The sequence below is a fragment of the Corvus kubaryi genome, unplaced genomic scaffold (assembly GCF_017639235.1).
Source record: "Corvus kubaryi isolate FWS band 111438036 unplaced genomic scaffold, C.kubaryi_AGA036_p1.0 37398, whole genome shotgun sequence".
In the NCBI taxonomy this organism is placed as follows: Eukaryota; Metazoa; Chordata; class Aves; order Passeriformes; family Corvidae; genus Corvus; species Corvus kubaryi.
Window position 1 is genome coordinate 43,658,505 of NW_024581137.1, and position 17,242 is coordinate 43,675,746.

A 17,242-nucleotide genomic window follows, 5' to 3' on the forward strand; every position below is an offset into this window, starting at 1 on the left:
ATCATCTAGTCTGGCATCCAGATAAATTACTGCTGGAGACACAATGTGCATCTTCCCACTCGTGAGCCTCCAGTCAGCTGTGGGTAGCCAGATGTAGAGACCTGACCAAAGCTCTGCAGCCTGCTGCCAGCCCTTTGCCACCAGCACTGTCACATCCCCAGCAAAGGGGATGAGGACCCCCTTTTTTACCAGCTCAGCCTCATGGGGAGCCACTCTCAGCCTGTCCCAAGAGCTTGGGACAATATGAGCAGTGGAAAGGAACTGCTAAATCTTTCTGAGGGCAAGAAACAAGTTTTTTTTGTGGTCTTTTGGAAAAGGGGTACCTAAGATATGCTGTGCTGCTCTACATATAATTGCCCCCCATCCCTGAGAGAGTGGTGTTCACACAAAAAAAACCCTTGACTGAGTGTAAAGAAGAATATTTCCAAAACAATGAATAATAGACCCCCTTTGGAAATTATATTTAATTAAAATGTTTCAACAAGGTGTTAAAGCAATGTGGCTTTGGCCAGATGTGCATCAGCAGCAGATAAGAGGTATCTCGATTAATGGCAAAAGTACAGGGAATATTCTTCCATACAATACTGAAATATTTCTGTTTAGTGAATGTCTTGAGTACCAAACTACTGGGCACACTTTCTTATCACTTGTGCCACCAAGATTTTTATTCTATTGATACATGTTATTTTAAACAAAAGCAGTCCATTCTTACTCACTGCTTTTATTATTTTACAGGAATTAGAGTTGTGAAATTGCAGTTTCAGTTTTTAATGAAATTAAATATTCTGTTCTCAAATGAATAGTTTGAACTGGTTTATGCTGGTATAATCTAGACTGAATCCTGTGTTTATAGAAGCTCAGTGACATGTAGGCTTGCATCAGACATTGAAACAGGATCTTTCTCCAGTTCTTGGTTTCAGTATCCCGCCTTCAAGTCAATTGGTGGTGGGTGGGCACTGGACTGAAATACACACCAAAAAGACCCTGATATGGCAAAGTTAAGGGTCTAGTTAAGTTTATGCCTGCTTTTCTGAGGGCAGAAAATATGTAGCAAGGTGTTTCACCAAACAGGACCCCAAATAAACTCTTCAAGGGATGAGGTAAAGCACAGACAAATGAGGGTGGGTGAGAGGGAATTCTACGCTTCTTTTCTGTAGGGTTTATGGGGGCACAGATTACATATGATCCAAAAGTTCCCTGGGTGGGGGGAAGGTGATCAGCTGTCACAGAGGGCTGGTGTCACCAGCCCTGAGCTGAGCTGCATGATGACAAAGCCTGGCTCTCACTCGCTGTTGGAGCCTGGCTCTGTACAAACTGGGGTGCTGTACAAACTGGGGTGCAGAGCAGTGAAAACAAGGGGTAATGCAAGATAGTGCTAAGCATAGTTAAACATTTTCACTCCTCCTATGTTCTCATTTGAAAGTGTGGTTTTTACAAGGGTCATTTTCCCTTCCCAGAAAGTGCCCTAATTGGAGGGACTCCCCCCACCAGCAAAAAACGCCAGAATGACCCATAGAATAAAACTCTTGACCTTGAATGGACATGTTCTTTGCTGAATAGGGTATTAATGAATTTTGGTTTCCATTTTCCATCCTGCTCTGAATAATGCCCATATTTCTGGCATTGCCAGATGTTTTTCTCACCTGCCCTCTTTGAGGGCACAAAAAAGACTTGAGGGCAGGAAATCTCTGGAGCCAGAGTTTTGAGGGGAGCACAAATGTTATGGGAAGACACAGCAGGCTTGTATAAAAGTGCTTCAGCTTAACATCTCTGGACTTTTCCACTGTATCACAGAACACCAGTTGATTAGTAGAGATGATACAGAAATAACTTCTGAACTCCTGGCACCCATTTCTGGCCATGGTACAGTGGGAAAAATGTTAATGACAAAATGGGAACATATAAGCATGGAAATATTACAGCCATTTTCTACAATGTGTCCTAAAGAAGTACTCCTTGCTGAAAAATGTTTTTAAAAGGTTAAAATTGATTTGAAGCTGAGTTGACATCCCCAACAGAATAGTAAAATGTGCTGTCAGAATTACAAATAAAAAGTGTTACTTTATAGAGTAGTGGATTTGTTTGCTGGCTTTGTGTATTCTGCTTTACACAGTCCCTTTAGTGATATTTCCTGATAGTCATGCAACTTCCTGGCAACATTTTTTGTTGTTGTTTTTCTTCTTTTAAATAAATCAACAGTCAGGCTACTGTCCCTGTCCTGTTGAACAAAGCTGAATGCTCTGAGTTTGTCTCTGGGCTGTTTACACGAATGACTTCAGAGGAAATGTTCTCACATTGGCATTGATGGAACCACAAAGGTTCATTGAGATCAGACTGAAAAGTGGACACTGTGAAGCCTCCTCCAGCTGTCCCCCTGGCACCATTAGGAAGAGTATTTCTGAACTGCTGGTGAAGTTCTAGGAGGTGGATTCAAGGGAAGGCTGGATTTATCTAATCTGACTCCGTATGCTTTGTCAATACAGTTCCTTAAAAGTCCCCCTGAGAATGTCCAACAACTGAAATCTCTAAACCAGGCTGCCCACAGCAGATGATATGTGTGCACTTTGGCTGCATGAAGCCTGCCACCCAATGAAGGTGACTGGGAAGGAGTGGGAGGATTGGTGGAACAGGCTGAAGCACAGGCTACGCACAGACTTCAAACACAAAGCTAAGCAAGACAAGCACTGGGCTCAGCACAAAGTGTTTCCAAGTTGCTCTGACTTTACCTTGTATGTAATGAAGCTCTTGTTGCTACACATCTCCAGATGTTTAACTTTATTCTGCAGGTTGCCTTTGGAAAAGCTAATCCCTGTTGAGTTATATGCAGTATGCAATGTGCAGAGGTGCACAAGGTATAAATCAGGGATGAATTCACCCCTTTCCCCTTTTCCTTATGAAAATACTAAGTCTAGCCCTCTTTCCCCCATTCAGACTCTATTCAAATGAATAACAACCGTGACTGGAAATGAGACTGCTGTAGGTAATAATACCTGAGCTACCTCAGCATTGCATTTGAGGAAGCAGCAGCATTTACTTTGTGGCTCTGAGGGCAGCCAGGGTCCTGCTGTTCCCACACCATCACAACTTTGCACCTCTTGAATCATATCTTAGGTGCAGCTGCCTCTCCTGAGGCCATGGAGATACCCTCACCTTCTTTGAAAATTATTTATGTCTTCTGTGGAGCAGTGTACTGAGTAATAGAAGAAGGTCACGTGCACCTAATGGAAGCATTTTGCAGCCAAGTCAGCTGACGTGGGCACAGGGACGCGGTAACTTGCATCTTTTTTGCCTTTCTGTTTGATGTTTTTGTCACAGTGCTCTTCTGGTTCTCCAAGTGCTTGGAGTGTTTGACACAGGCCCAGGGGAGAGAAATGAAGTCTCTGGAAGCAGATTCTGCAAAAATTGCATGTATGCAGGGCAGCCAGAAAGCCAGTGCCACCAAGATCCTTGGAGCATCCCCTGCAGAGAAGGATCAGCTGCAGGTGTGTGACTATGGCAAAAGAAAAAGCCTTGCCCCTGAGCCCAGAGGTCCCTAATCCTCAGGTGCTGCTGTGTCTCAATGTATCTAGAAATACTACTGACACTATTTTAACTTTGCAAAGCCCATCACCATGCCAGAATCTGGCGGGAGGTTAACATCATGTCCCTCACTTGCCTCTGGGATCCGTGAGGAACCCCCAGACACTGGTCCAATGCATGTGATTTGAGAGTGTACAGACTTGAGGTTCAAAGGTTTCCTTTGAACTGCCAGCCATTACATTAAAGGATGACAGGATAAAACAAGCACACAGCCAGAGACAGGGATTTTCATTCCGTCTCAGATACTGTGGCACAGCACACCAAGGTGAGCTCATCAGACGTACTCATCTTGGCAAAGTACTGTTTCCTAGTAAAGCAGATATTTTTCTTAAAGTACATGACCTACTCAGATTTTCCTTTGAAGAAGGAAATTTGGGAACTAGGAGTCAGGCTGGCCCAGTGCCTGCACAAATGGCAGGGCTCCTGCCATACTCTGCAGGTGGCTCTGGGCTAACGGAGGTTTCGCAAAGCCAAGGCTCTCCTCAGCTTACATTAAGCCTCCCACAGTATCTCCCTATACTTCAGTTGAAAATCCTGTTCTTGAGAAGAACTTATTGATTTGGCAGGGGATTAGAAGATGAGGCAGCATACCTATGTCCTGACTCACCCACATGGCAGGAATCTTGCATTTCCTGTGAGACTTGCTATCGAAGTCAATGCAGTTGACATTTTAGCTGAAGACTCCTCAAGAGCTTTCAATGTCTTTTTGACACTCTGATGTAATACTGCCCTTCAGACAAGCACAATTTTCAGCATCTACAGCTTGTAAATCACTGGTGTGAGAATTATTAGTTAGGAGACCTTCTAGAGAACCAAATGTCCAGGAAGATGCCTGCTGTATTTTTATTTGCATGCAACCATGAACAATTTTATCTTCTACATAACTGAAATACCCCAGATGTTTCACTTTGGCAGCAGGGCACATATGGAAGAGACATTTAATGTCAGTACAGATTTAATGCTATGTTCAGATTTCAGATTTGAACTTCTGCTGCCTTATATTTCAGTGATATTTTCTCTCAGGCAAACTAGAGGCCATGTCTACCATCTGGAAAACCCTAAGTGTCTGCCAAGTGTAACATGGATGAGAAAATAATTGGTTGCCAAGAGAAATTGGGAAGTAACATCAGCAAATCCAGCAAGTTTCTTGAGAGGCTTGTTCCCTCGCTGACAAACTCTGTAGCACACTGAACAGCGGCTGGAGTGGCAATGTGGAAGCTCCAGCACCTATACTGGTGCACTTGGAGGGGGACAATGTGGGTTGCAGCCACAAGCTAATCATCTTGGCTAGTGATGTTCAGCCTTTTATTTTGATTTTCCTGTACCAGCTAAGCAAAAAGAAAGTAAATAAGCTGGCAGACATTTCTTATAAAGACAGAAATTACAGGTTTTCCAGGCATCAGAACAGAGAGCTCTGTTGTATTTTCTTGCAAGATTGTTATTTTCCCAGATTAAATAGTGCATGAGACTTTCAATGTCGAAGTGCTTGTGAAACAAGTTTGTGCTTTGTGTTTTGTTTCATAAAAGTTGTGAAGGAGAAGAGTCGTGTTAGTCCTTCCTCTCTCTCTACTTCGGAAAGAAATTCCAGGGTTGGTTGTTGTATTTCCTGGGGAGAGGAGTGTTGCAGGGGAGAGATCAGTGAAAACCGCAGCAATCTTGGAAAGTCTTTTTGTGTATCTGGTGTCTGTACATGGAGCGAACCAGACTTTCCCAATTAGGACCGTGACATGGGTGAAATAAGCAGTTCTTCTTTCTCACAGATAGCTGTAGCCCCAGTTCATTAATCAGCCATCACTCAGACAGGCTCCAGCAAGGAATGCTGATAGCATCGCGGCCGGAGCGCGGAGGCTGCGGCAGGGAGCGCGACGCTGACAGCACCCTGTGCCGCAGCTCCCACCGCAGGGGCTACCGGCATCAAACCCTGCCACGGCTCAGCACTTTTCCATATCCTAAAGGTGAACTACAGGCGATCTCAGATCTGCCTCTGAACTTTTAAACAAAGGGACCTTTAATGGCTCAACAGGACAGAGCCAGGAGCCCCTCCAACCTATATGAAAGGCTGTCATAATTAAAACCAAACAGAAACCGTCTGAATTCCTTATTAAGGACACTTACTCGAACAATTTTAACCCCTGAGTAACCTAGAAAGCTTTTCATGTTTACAGATGTTGATAGGAGGGTATGCACAAAGGCTTTCCTGGTTAGCGCCACATTCAGAGCTGGTGTAAATGGAAAGGTGGGATGCTGTGGCTGTGGCTGACCCCAAAATGCGGCTTGTTTTAATGCATTTCTTTGTTCATCTTTTCCAGTGCCATTCTTTGTCACCAAAGTAGAGGGGGAAAAAGAAAATGGAAAAAAAATCCAAATAAGCAACAAATTGGAAATATGTTTCCTTATTTGCAAATTAGCTTTCTGGGATTTTTTCACTCATCAGAATTGTACAAATTCCCAAAATATTTATCTTCATTTTCTATTGGGGGAAAAAAATTGTAGGAGGAGATCCTGCCACTTCTCATGTGGTATTAACAGATTTGATACAGTTAATTCACGTGGTATTCATGGATAAACGTAGATAAACATTCAGTCTACAAAATTACTAAATTTCCTCATAAATAGGAACAAATTTATATCAAATATTATTTTCTCTGTTGCCAATCCACAAATACATTCAAATACCCTTCTACGATAATAGCATTTCCAGTATTCTCTTGAATGTGAAATTTAGGTGTCAGGAACAGTCACAGTAAAGCACATTCAGTAATTTTCTTAGGCATGAAGGCAGTTAAAGAAATTACAAACTTCGTTCAAGAAAAACTTGATCCATTAATCAATTAAGAATGTGAGGGTGGCATTAGTTCAAGAGAATTCATATTATAAGTTTTTTTTTTCTCTGCATTTTCAGTATGAGGGAACAGTGTGAATTGAAAATAAAGATAATGTGTGTATTTGTGTGTGTGTGTGTGTGTATACATGCCTGCATAAGCCTCTCTGTGTGTATACGCAAATATTCCTAATCTTATATCAAGATTTTTAGTTGCATAACTTCAATTGAAGAAAGTTATAAAATTATAGTAATTGAAGAAAATTATAATATAATAATAACAACATCAATAATAAAGAAGAAAAAGAAGAAGAAAAAGAATAATAATAAAGTAATATCAGTTTGCCAGGTAAAACAGACTGTGTATGAACTTCCTTTCAGAAGTTATATCTGAAAATCCCCTTCAAATATAAACCAAAGTGCTGCCTTTAACCTCTACATCAAAATTGCTTGAGTTCAGACAAGCCCCAACAATCCTTCCACAATAAAGCACTGTTCTTAATAGATAAGGACATGGATGAAACAGATTGTTGTGACTAGAAAAAATCCTGACACTGCAAAAGAAATGCCAAGGCATTTGCAGAAAATAAAATTCAAGGCAAAGTCAAAGTATGGCTGTCAACATAGATAATTCCCCAGTAACAACGTTCAGTGCCATTGCCATTATATGCTGCTGAAGCCAATGTCATCCCCAAAATATTTATAGTGCGTGAAGGAGACTTGTTGTAGGCCAAAAAAAAAATCACTTTCAGGCAAGAGGTGCAATTATGCCTTTTGCAAGCCTTTTGCACTGCCTGTGCTGGTGCCTGCAAATGCCTCAAGGGTTTGGTGCTGGCTGGCCCAGTGCAGAGTGGCCAAGCAGGAGCCTCTGGTCTAAATAAAAGGGTGCAGCAGCTGATGCCAGCCCCTGGTCCCTGTGCTCTGCTCCAGGTGGCATTGAAATGCACTTCCAAAAACATGAACTCATCATTGCCTAGTGGCACATACCTGCCTGACAGAGCCCTACATATCCCCTGGGAAAGGACAAATGGCATCTGCACCTTGGCACAGGCTGGACGGGACCATCCGGGCTCCCATGGGGATGCAACCCCCAGCCCAGACAGGGCTGCTCTCCTGCAAACACAGAACCCACCAGCTGCCTGTGCCTTTGGCTCAGTTAGAACCTTCTTCGAAGCCTGAGCTGATGCTTCAGGAGGTCTCATCAGATGCAGGCATGAGCCTGGCTGACTTCAAAGACCCACTGGAAATGTAATGACAGTACCTATTTTTAGGCTGCCATCAGGTGTGCTGTGATGCCACCCAGCCAGCTTCAATGCAAGTGAGACCTGTTACTGTCTGTTTCCAGGCATGATGACACATTTAGAGATGCTGATATCATGAGATTGAAATGATGGAAAAGGGAGAGAAAAGCAGTTTTATGTGAAGGAAGATACAGATTGAAATAAGCTTTCTCTTCCCAGGAGTGGCAGATGGCTTATTACCCTCAAGGTTTTCCTCAGAGAACCTCACCAGTGTCCTCAGGAGCAATTCAGCTGACTCATCCCTCAGCTGGAAACAGGATGGCGGTGAGGTACACTGAAATCTGAGTCCTCAGAAAAGTTGCATAGCTGAGATGTTTTCACCAAGCTGACATGGCCCTAGAAGCAATGGACAGCCTATCCCTACCCCTTCTATCCAGCTGGCCATGTCCAATGGGAAATCTTTGTGCCTGATTGTGGTACTAGTCCTTGTCAAAGGGACACATCTATTCCTTGGTTAGACAGACACTAAGGCTCCCATTGGTACCCCAAGGACCAGCTCTGCTCCACAGTGTCTGCCCTCTACCATTGCTGGACATGGTGGGAAAAATATTCCCATAGTGTGTGGAAGACTGCTTAAAGTGGCCACAGGGATACTTTTCATCATAAAACAGAAGTTAAAGGAAGAGCTTAGAGTTCATAAATAGTCTAATTAACCTAAATCCTTTATTTTGCTTTAGTTGTAAGAAGCTCTGGATTCTCAGCTACTTTTTCTTGCCAAACGAGATCTTTCTTGCTGCTTCATTACTGACCCAGCAAAGTTAAGTGGTGTCATTTTATTGAAAAAACATGGTCAAGTATGTTACAAACTGAGAAGCAGTAATGTAATTTGCTACTGCTCTGCTTCAAGCGCTAAGAGAGAACACAAACAAGTCTAGCTGAAAAATGAAGGCTGCCAAAAGCTATGTTTCTGTTCTGTATTGACTGGATTTTGGAGATGAAAGAGAGAGAACACTGTATTTTGAAACCAAAAAGGCTTATAAATGCAAATCAAAATCTGCCTACTGTGAAGCATTTAGTTAGTACTCTCCTGAATCTGTTGTTGTGCTGGCTCTGTCATGGGGCTGATCTTTTAATTTTGTTTATATTTTCCTAATGCAAATTGTGACTCCTACCCTGGGAACATGACAAAGTCTTTCTTCACAAATGCAAAGAAGACAGGAAACTCACGGTTCCCACAAAGCAGCTTTGACTCTGACTAGATGTGATAATTTTGTTAGCAAGATCCTAGACATCAGAGCATGGATCAGTGAGCTGGACTAATAAGCTACAGGGGCTCCTGTCCACCCATGGAAAGTGTCTCATCTGAGCAGGGTCCAGTCTGTGCTTTGTCATCCTGGGCCAAGCTGTGCAGCTTTTCCTTGCTTGGTGCAAGTTTCACAGAAATAGATACAGGATCTTCGCCTTTGTTCCAACTCCAAGAGCTCCAGAATAGGGCTCCTGGCCATTTGTCTCCAGCCAATACCAAGAGATGCATCATCTTGGGCAAGTGGCTGCTCAGCCCCCCTAATCCCTGCTGTGCCTGTAGGCAGTGCAGACACCCTGTGCCAGCCCATGGGACACCAGCAGCAGGATGCCAGCAGCACCACCCTCTGCAGAGCAAACCACCAGCATATTCACCCAGCTTCTTGGGAGGGTTTGGCATCCAGTGGACTTTTGTGCTCTCCTGTGCCCTGACCTGTGTTCATCTGCTCTGTGTAGCAATGGTGGCAGCCACCACAGTCAGAAAAAGCCTTCAGCCATTCCAAAGAGCACATTTCCTTGTGATGCTACCACAGTCCCTTTGCTGGTATCCTTAAGAGCTGTGCCCCTGTTTTAAAGAAGGCCTACAGACCCTGGAGTTGTATCATTACCTGCCCTCGCTGTGCTGACTTCCAGCCCTTAATCACTCATTATTGCTGACAGATGGTGCTACAAAGCAGCAAGCTGAGAAGGAAGCACACTCAGATAATATGCATTGTAATGAAGGAATTGCTGGGATTTATAGTTAGCATGTTGGGAGCTGAGCCCTTCTAAACCAAGGAAAGAAAAACAGATCCAAGGCAAAGTAGTCAAGGCTGGATACTGCCAATGATTCAGCTTTTCCTCTAGCATGTGATGGTGTGTTTTCATAAAAATGTCCAGAATTACCTTCTCCATGGCCACCTTCTTAAATGCATTTGAGAGAGAAGCCCATGCCTTCACAGGTAAGAACTTTACAAGTGGGTCAAACAAAAACAGGAGCCTGGAAGTTGCCCTCCATCTAGAGTCAGGTTGGGCCAAAATGTAAGTAAAATCTGAATTAGAAGTCAATGGGCCTGATGCCATCAAGATTTTTTGCCTTTTCTTTTATACCCCTGTTATACCTTTTTTACATCTTCTGTATTCTCAGTGCTTTTTGCCTACATTCTTGGGTTTGTTTGTCAAGCTAAGAGACTAAACATTTTAGAAGCTTCGTAGCTAGGGATCAGTGTGCCCCAGACCCCAAGGTCCTCTCCAGAACACATTCTGTAAACCAAGATAGAACCATCCAGGGGAAGGTTCCTTGGGGAGGGGGGCTTGCTCGAGCCTCTCATTGGGGAATCTTTGATAGATATGCTAATTAGTAAGACCTATAATGTGATACCAGATCTTTTGGGGGTGTGCCTTGTGGTGGGCATTGAGGTGCATTTGACCTGGATGCATGCACCTAAGGATCCTTAAAATAAATGCAAAGGTAAAACCCCTTTTTCCCCTTCTAACTGTGTTTGACTCTTGTTTTTAAGACCAGGGAAAGGCATCAGGCCCATTAGTCGATTTTGTCAATCAGAGGAACTCAGCTCTAAGTGCTTGCCTTTGCTTCATGCCTCAGTTTCACTATGGATGGAAATGTGTAAATTGCTCCAGCAACATGGAAAACCATGGAAGTATTTTTTTTTAAATCTGATCATTAGACAAATGAAATAGAAAGCTTGGTGGAATGAGACTTAATTACTTATGCCTATCATACATGGGAGAATTTAAATGAAAAAGTAAATCGCTGAAATGAACAATAAAGCAACCCTTTGTTCAGGATTAGAAATAGGCAACTGGGACCTAATTATACAATGCAATTTCTGAGTAAGTGAATCCTGCAGGAATAAATGTTGTGCAAAAATAAATCTGCTACATAGAAAGTAATATATGAGTTAGAACATAAAGGATTTGGACTTTAGCAAAAAAGGTATTTAGAGACTAATACCGATGTTGGCTGTCATTCAAAGCCTACCCATTGAAAAGAAAATAATAGATAAATAACATGAAACATTACTGAGCAGATGATGCCAGTAGGACTGGGAACAAGGAAATATCACAGGTCTCATCTCCTGCATGAAGGCTCTGATGCCCTTTATGAGCTGCCAGAGTTCAGATTCCACATGAGGCTGGGGTCTAAAGCGCCCTCCTTACCCCTTCTGTGTTGGGAGCTGAGGTGAGACAGAGCCAGGCTGCGTGATGGAGGAGCAGCTGGTACCTCCGGCTCAGTACCTGGCTTCAGGGAGCTGAGGCTGGAGCTGCCTAGACCAGGCTGTGCTTCCCAGCACTCATTCTGAGTCCAGTACAGTGCACAGCAGCTCCTGTCCAGCTGGAACTTCCTTCTTCCTCTCCTGGAAACCAAAGCCTGGGAATGGGAGACACTGGGTGGGGCTCACATCTTAGGGAGCACGGAGCCTCTGACATGCTTTCTGCGTGGGGCAAATGCATGGAGGATGCCCTAGTTGCCTTTCATGGGTTTAAATCTAGTCTCATAGTATTTCCATGCCTGCAGAAAGAGAAAGAAAGAAAGAGGGATATCTTTTGTCAGTTTGTTCCCAGGCTCTTAAGTCATGGGGTTAGGGCTGCGGTACAAGGCAGCCGACATTTCTGCAGCAGCAAAGATGAAAGTCAGACAAAATAATCCAAAGAAGTGCTTAACTGTGACTATTAAGTCCCAAAGGATTTATCAGAGTTTACTTTCCTCTGACTTCTAGCAGAGACTTCAACTGAAGTCCATTAAGCAAATTAAAAAGCAGAAGGAAAATAAACACAGATTAATAGAGATAGGAATTTTATGAAGAAAAGGAAACAGCCAGACCTTGTGACAAAGCTCCTGGCCTGCTATTCAGGTTTTAAGACCCCCAGACCTTATAAATGGAGGAGATTATTCTCTTCACGTTGCCCTGCTGGTAGTCGTAAAAGAGAGTTAATAGAATTTTTTTTCCCCCACTGAGAAGTCCTGTAGAAACTCAAGTAATAATATAATCCATAATGTTTCAGTTCAGTGCGTGACATGCAGCTATTTGTTCCTTTGTTTCCAGGCAGGGAATCAGGCTGTAAATCTTGTAGGGACACAGATACTGTACTGGCTCTGTGGCATTTTATCTCCTGCTGAAACCAAAGCCCATCTGAGCAGCTCCCCACACAATTAGGGATTTGCATGTCTGAATAACTAGGCAGGATTTCTGTATTTATTACTTTGACATAATGATTAATATTTAATCCACAGGAGATATTACCAATATGTTTGAAACCTCATTTTGCTTGTTAAAAAACACATTGAAAACAAGAAGATGAGCAAATAATACCATCATGGAGCCTTGTTGTTATCTTTAGATAGTTTACATTAAAGCAAATGGTCCCATAATGAGGACATTCCTTTTGCTGCTCCTCTTCTAAGTGATTTTCTAATTTTCATCAAGTTTGTTAGTGTTCATGGCCAAAAACAAAGAGATAGCAGAATGGTAAAACAAGAGTAAATAAACTTCCACCATGCTGTGTGGACAGGCCCTGTTTTGGCTGTGTGGTGGCACCAGCCCTTGGGGAAAGAGTGGCTTTCATTGCCTCAGCTGGAGACGTGACACATCAGGAGCAAGCACTGACTACTCTGGGATGTACAGAAAACCTCTTCGGGGTCTCACCATAAACTTGAGGAAAATGGGCATGTTCATACTTCTTTTTTCTACTTTGACCTTCTTGCTAATTGTCTTTGCAACATCCAACCCAGTATCAATGTGTAATTAGTCTCTTGCCTCTGCTCATCAATTGATCTGTATGATAATTCTTGGTTTGACACTTATTTACAGGCAACTCCCTGTGGAAATTAAAAACATTTTGAACACAAATTTACATGAGTTTTGTTCATGGGAGGCATAGGAAACTCATATTATTCTAAGTGAGAAAGTGATATTTCTCTCTGTAAATATCCTATAATATCAATGTAAAATATAAAATATAGCCCTATTTTCACTCTGTTGAGGTGCAGATTTGAAGCCTTCTCTCAGACAAACCTCCTGGACTTGTAGGGTGTGACTCACTGTGTGTGCAGGTGATTGTGTAAAAGGCAAAGGGTGCATGCACACCAGGGCTAAGGGTTAGTGAGTTTAGGTGTGGCTTCCCAACAGCAGTGGGTTCAGTGCACATCACGGCTTCTGCTCAAAGACTGACCAGCACCAGGGGAAGAGGCCAAGATGTCTGAGCAGCTAAAGCACGTAGCCCTTCCCTTCGTGGGTCCCATTTGTCAGCTTTCCAGTTCCCATGGAACCCCTGACCTCTCACTACTGATATCAGAAAGCTGCCAAATGGCAGTGCCTGAAGCTCTGTGTTTTCCACGTCTGCACTGATAAAACCTGTTTGTGGCCCAGGCTGTCCAGCACAGCCCCTGTGTACGTGCGTGCCTCTGTGCGCACCCCGACAGACAGCGGGAGCATCCCGGGGTCACCAGAGCCAGCCGTGCCACTCCCTGCTGGGGAGCTGCCCTGCCTGACTCTGCTTACTGCCTTCTTACACCCACTTTACCTTTTGCACTGGGGATCCCAGTGCGTGGGGACCAGCAGCCCTGCAGGAATAGTGTCCCCTACTACTGCTGCTGCTGGCCAAAGGAGTCCAGTCGATGTGAGCCGCCTCACGTGCTCCAGGAAGAGAGGCTGGAAGGTGCAGGGGCTACAGCCTCACCAACTTTGGGGTTCAGTCCCGTCTGCCCACACCCTCTCCTTACATGCCATCCATGTCCCCATGGATGGCAGCTGTGGCACACTCTGAGTGCCTTCTGCTCCTGTCCAGGGCTCTGCACGGCCTTTTAAGAGAGCACTGTCAAGAGGACAGCTCAGAGCACTGTGGCAGACGGCAGTGCCGACTGCGGCATCTTCCAGCTCAGCAGCCACTTGTGGTGTACTGGCAACCACAGCCCTTCAGATAACTGCTGCAGGATGGCTTGCAGGGGTACCACAGCACCTCTCCCCCACTTGCAGGGGTACCACAGCCCTGCTCCCCCAGCAGCAGAGGCAGCGACCCGAGCCCTTCCGCTCTGCCTTACTTCACCTCCTGGCTGCAGGGGGCATCCAGGGTCCAACCTGGGCAGCTAAGTGTCTGTACCCACGAGAAGGTGGGGGTGATGGATGGCTGGGTCCACTTCCTCTTTCAGTCTGTGCAGGGTGTGGGTAGCCCCACTGACTCCTAAGGCTAGAGAGCGAGACATCATGGCCATTGCCAGAGACATTTCTCCCAGGCACCACCACTGCCCACGAATGTTCTCCAGGATTTCACCGTGAACCTCTAGGCCAGCTCCTTTCCCTTGTCCCATATCCATCCTTTCCTCTCCTGGGATACTAGTGAAACCAGGGCTTTCTGGGTGTTTGGACTGTTGGTGGAAGATAACCAGTCCTGATTTGGGTGGCTTGTGACGTGGGGCTGGATGAGATAAATGCATCCTGCTGGTTATGGAGTTAGTAGTTGGGAAAGTGATCAGTCAAGGCTATACTACTGCCAGGCAGATCCCACTATTGGCTTGGGGTCTGCCATCAGTGTGGATCTCCCAGGCAGGCCTGAGAAGGGTTTCATTGTGTCTGACCAGCAGACATCCTGCTAGAAGAGAAAACTGCGTGTCTAGGGGGAGGCTGGTGATGGACCTCCCATTTGTGTTCAGACCAAACCCTCCTTTTCAGAGACAGAAAATCTCTTTAATTATGCCTTTTTTTTTTTCCACAGCAGAGCATGCAGGAAGGGATTGAAAGCAGAGGTGGGTCTGCCTCCCATTTTCTTCCCTCCTTCCATCTCTCTCTCATGTCTGACTACAGAGGCAAGCACACCAGTATTTGCAGAAAAACATTCATCTATGGTTGTTGCTGGCCATGTAGAAGCAGATGAGGATGCCTGCCTGGCAGCATTCAAGCATGTGAAGCTGAAAGCAGCCTGGCAGGAGCTGGTGTCATGCTCTCGAGTGAGGTCATGGGCTGTGCTTCTCTCCATGCAGATCTGCTGTTGGGTAACATATCTGAAGACATTATCTGTGTCAAAAAAATTGTGAGAAACCCACAAGGACTGAATGCTTGGTGAGGGGCTTTGGGGACAGTTCCTTTGGCAGGGCTCATGTGTGCTTCTGAATGGGCATGGCTACCCTTTGCCAGACTGTCACACAAAGGCAGCACAGCCTCTCTGGAGAGGAGGAACCCACAACTGCAAGGCTTTGCAAATGGGTGGGAATGAGCAGACAAACTTCCACTGCTTCAGTCTTTGCCAAACACCTCACAGGAGAGACTAGGGAAGAAGATAGAGAGAAAAAGTGTTACAGAAAAGTATCTCAGGTGAAAAAGAAATGTCCAGTAAATAGCATATCAACTAGTAGGCTAGCCCTTGACGATTTCTCTCCGTCTTAGGCTTTCAAAGTCCTTCAGAGAGCTCCTTCCCAAACTTTTTGCAGTCTCTTATCTTATCTGGAAGCACCTTTCATAGAAGCAATTCTTTCCAGAACATCTGAGACCATTAATCAATGAAATACCCTGATGAATCTACATATCAGGACTTGTTTGGTTGAGACCTGAACCATCCCTGGGGCTCTGGGTGGCTGTAAGCTAGGAAGACTGTGAAGGCACAGCAACCAACAGGCTGAGAAAATGGAAGTGGGGGGAGAAGACAATTCCAATGATCATATAAAAAACATGTAGTTGTCTGAAGTCCTGAGGCATTTTGTGCAAGAACAGTGGCATTATCTACTGAAACCTGAACACGTTCCAAGTTGAGGGATAAGCTTCTGCCTTCAGATTCCCCCTCCCCACCATTGCAGCTGGACTTATCACCGGGTTTGCGTCCTGTGGCAGGGCTGCTGCAGCCTGGCTCACTGTAAGAGCAGCCTTGTTGCTGCGCTAAGGTAAGTCATTTGTCAGCACACATGGCCAGCGGGCTCAGGGCCCCCGTGGTGAGCTCTGCATGGTTCTCTGCCCACTCAGCACACTGTTCAGCTGTGCTGTCCCAGCAGAACAGGGACCTGGCAGTGGCAGGACCTGCCATTTCATTGTTCCTGGCCAGGACTTAGAGAGAGCTCAGGCGGCATCAAGTGACACGACTGCTGTCACTGATGTTCAGGAAGTGTTGCAGGGTCTGCAAGTCCTTCTCCAGGAGTAGTGACAGAAGCTGGGAGTTCCCTCCCAACATTGGGAGTGGGTCCCTGTTAAAAACAGCCTGCTTGTAATGGGTATGAATGATATCAGTCTAGTACCTGAATAGTCTCTCCTTGCTGCTTCTGTCCTCAGGGAAGGCTGGACAGTGCACTGCAAGGGAGACCTGTCTGAGCAGGTGGAAGGACTGACCTGTGAGGGAGTCCCAGCTCTGCTGTGCTGACAGGGGCTGCCTCTCCTCTGCTGCACGGGGAGAGCTTCCCCTCGCTTCACAGAGCTTCTCAGTTTCTGTTTGCAAACCCAATGCATTCCATAAGGTCTAAAATAACTTTAACAATATAGTTTGGGTTTTTTAAATGAACTTGATTTTCCATTTTCACATATGATTTAGAGTTCAGCTTCAAAAGATTTTCCCCAGGGTCTCTTTTGTGCGTGTTGGAATGGGGCACGGGGGTGAGGGTCAGGAGCTGGGCAGATAACAATGCCCTTGGACACAGCTGATTTATCTTGAATTTTCAAAGACACTGAAAAAAGGAAGACCTCAAAAACAGATTAAAATCTGCAAGCTTTCCAATGCCTCTTATTTATGTATTTGTAATAAAAACACAACAAAACACAGCCCAGAATCTTGCCAGGTAAAACTTTTATCTGCTCAGTAGAGTAAGCTGTCCCTGTGGAAGTTTAAAGTGCTGCATAAACACAAAATTTTTCTCCTCCATGGAAAGGCCACAGTGCCATGGAAGAAGATGTCTGGTGTGGAAATGTTTGCAACTCACAGCTGGGAGGATTCAAGGCAGGGACAGAGAGAGTTAAAGAGAGAAAGGCTGGTGGAAGTGGCTGTCACCACAGATGAGCATTAGCTCTGTCTGTTGTTTTCTTTGAATGCTTGGGAAAGTACAAATTACAAAGGAGTATTTTTTGATCATGCTGTGGTGGCTGTTCTTGTGTTTAAAAGGAGAAAAGAGAAAAAAATCAGAGCAACGTATTTGTTGTCAGTAGGTGGAGTCTGAATTGAAGTCTTACCTTCTAACACTGCTGACCTTTGAAATCCAAGACTAGGTGTAGAGATGTATACCAAGAACAGACATTTTAAATCTCTACCAAAAACCTTTCCTTCAAAATTAAAATGCCAGTTCCTAAGAGAAAATATACTTTAATCTTTGGAAGATTCTTTTTGTACC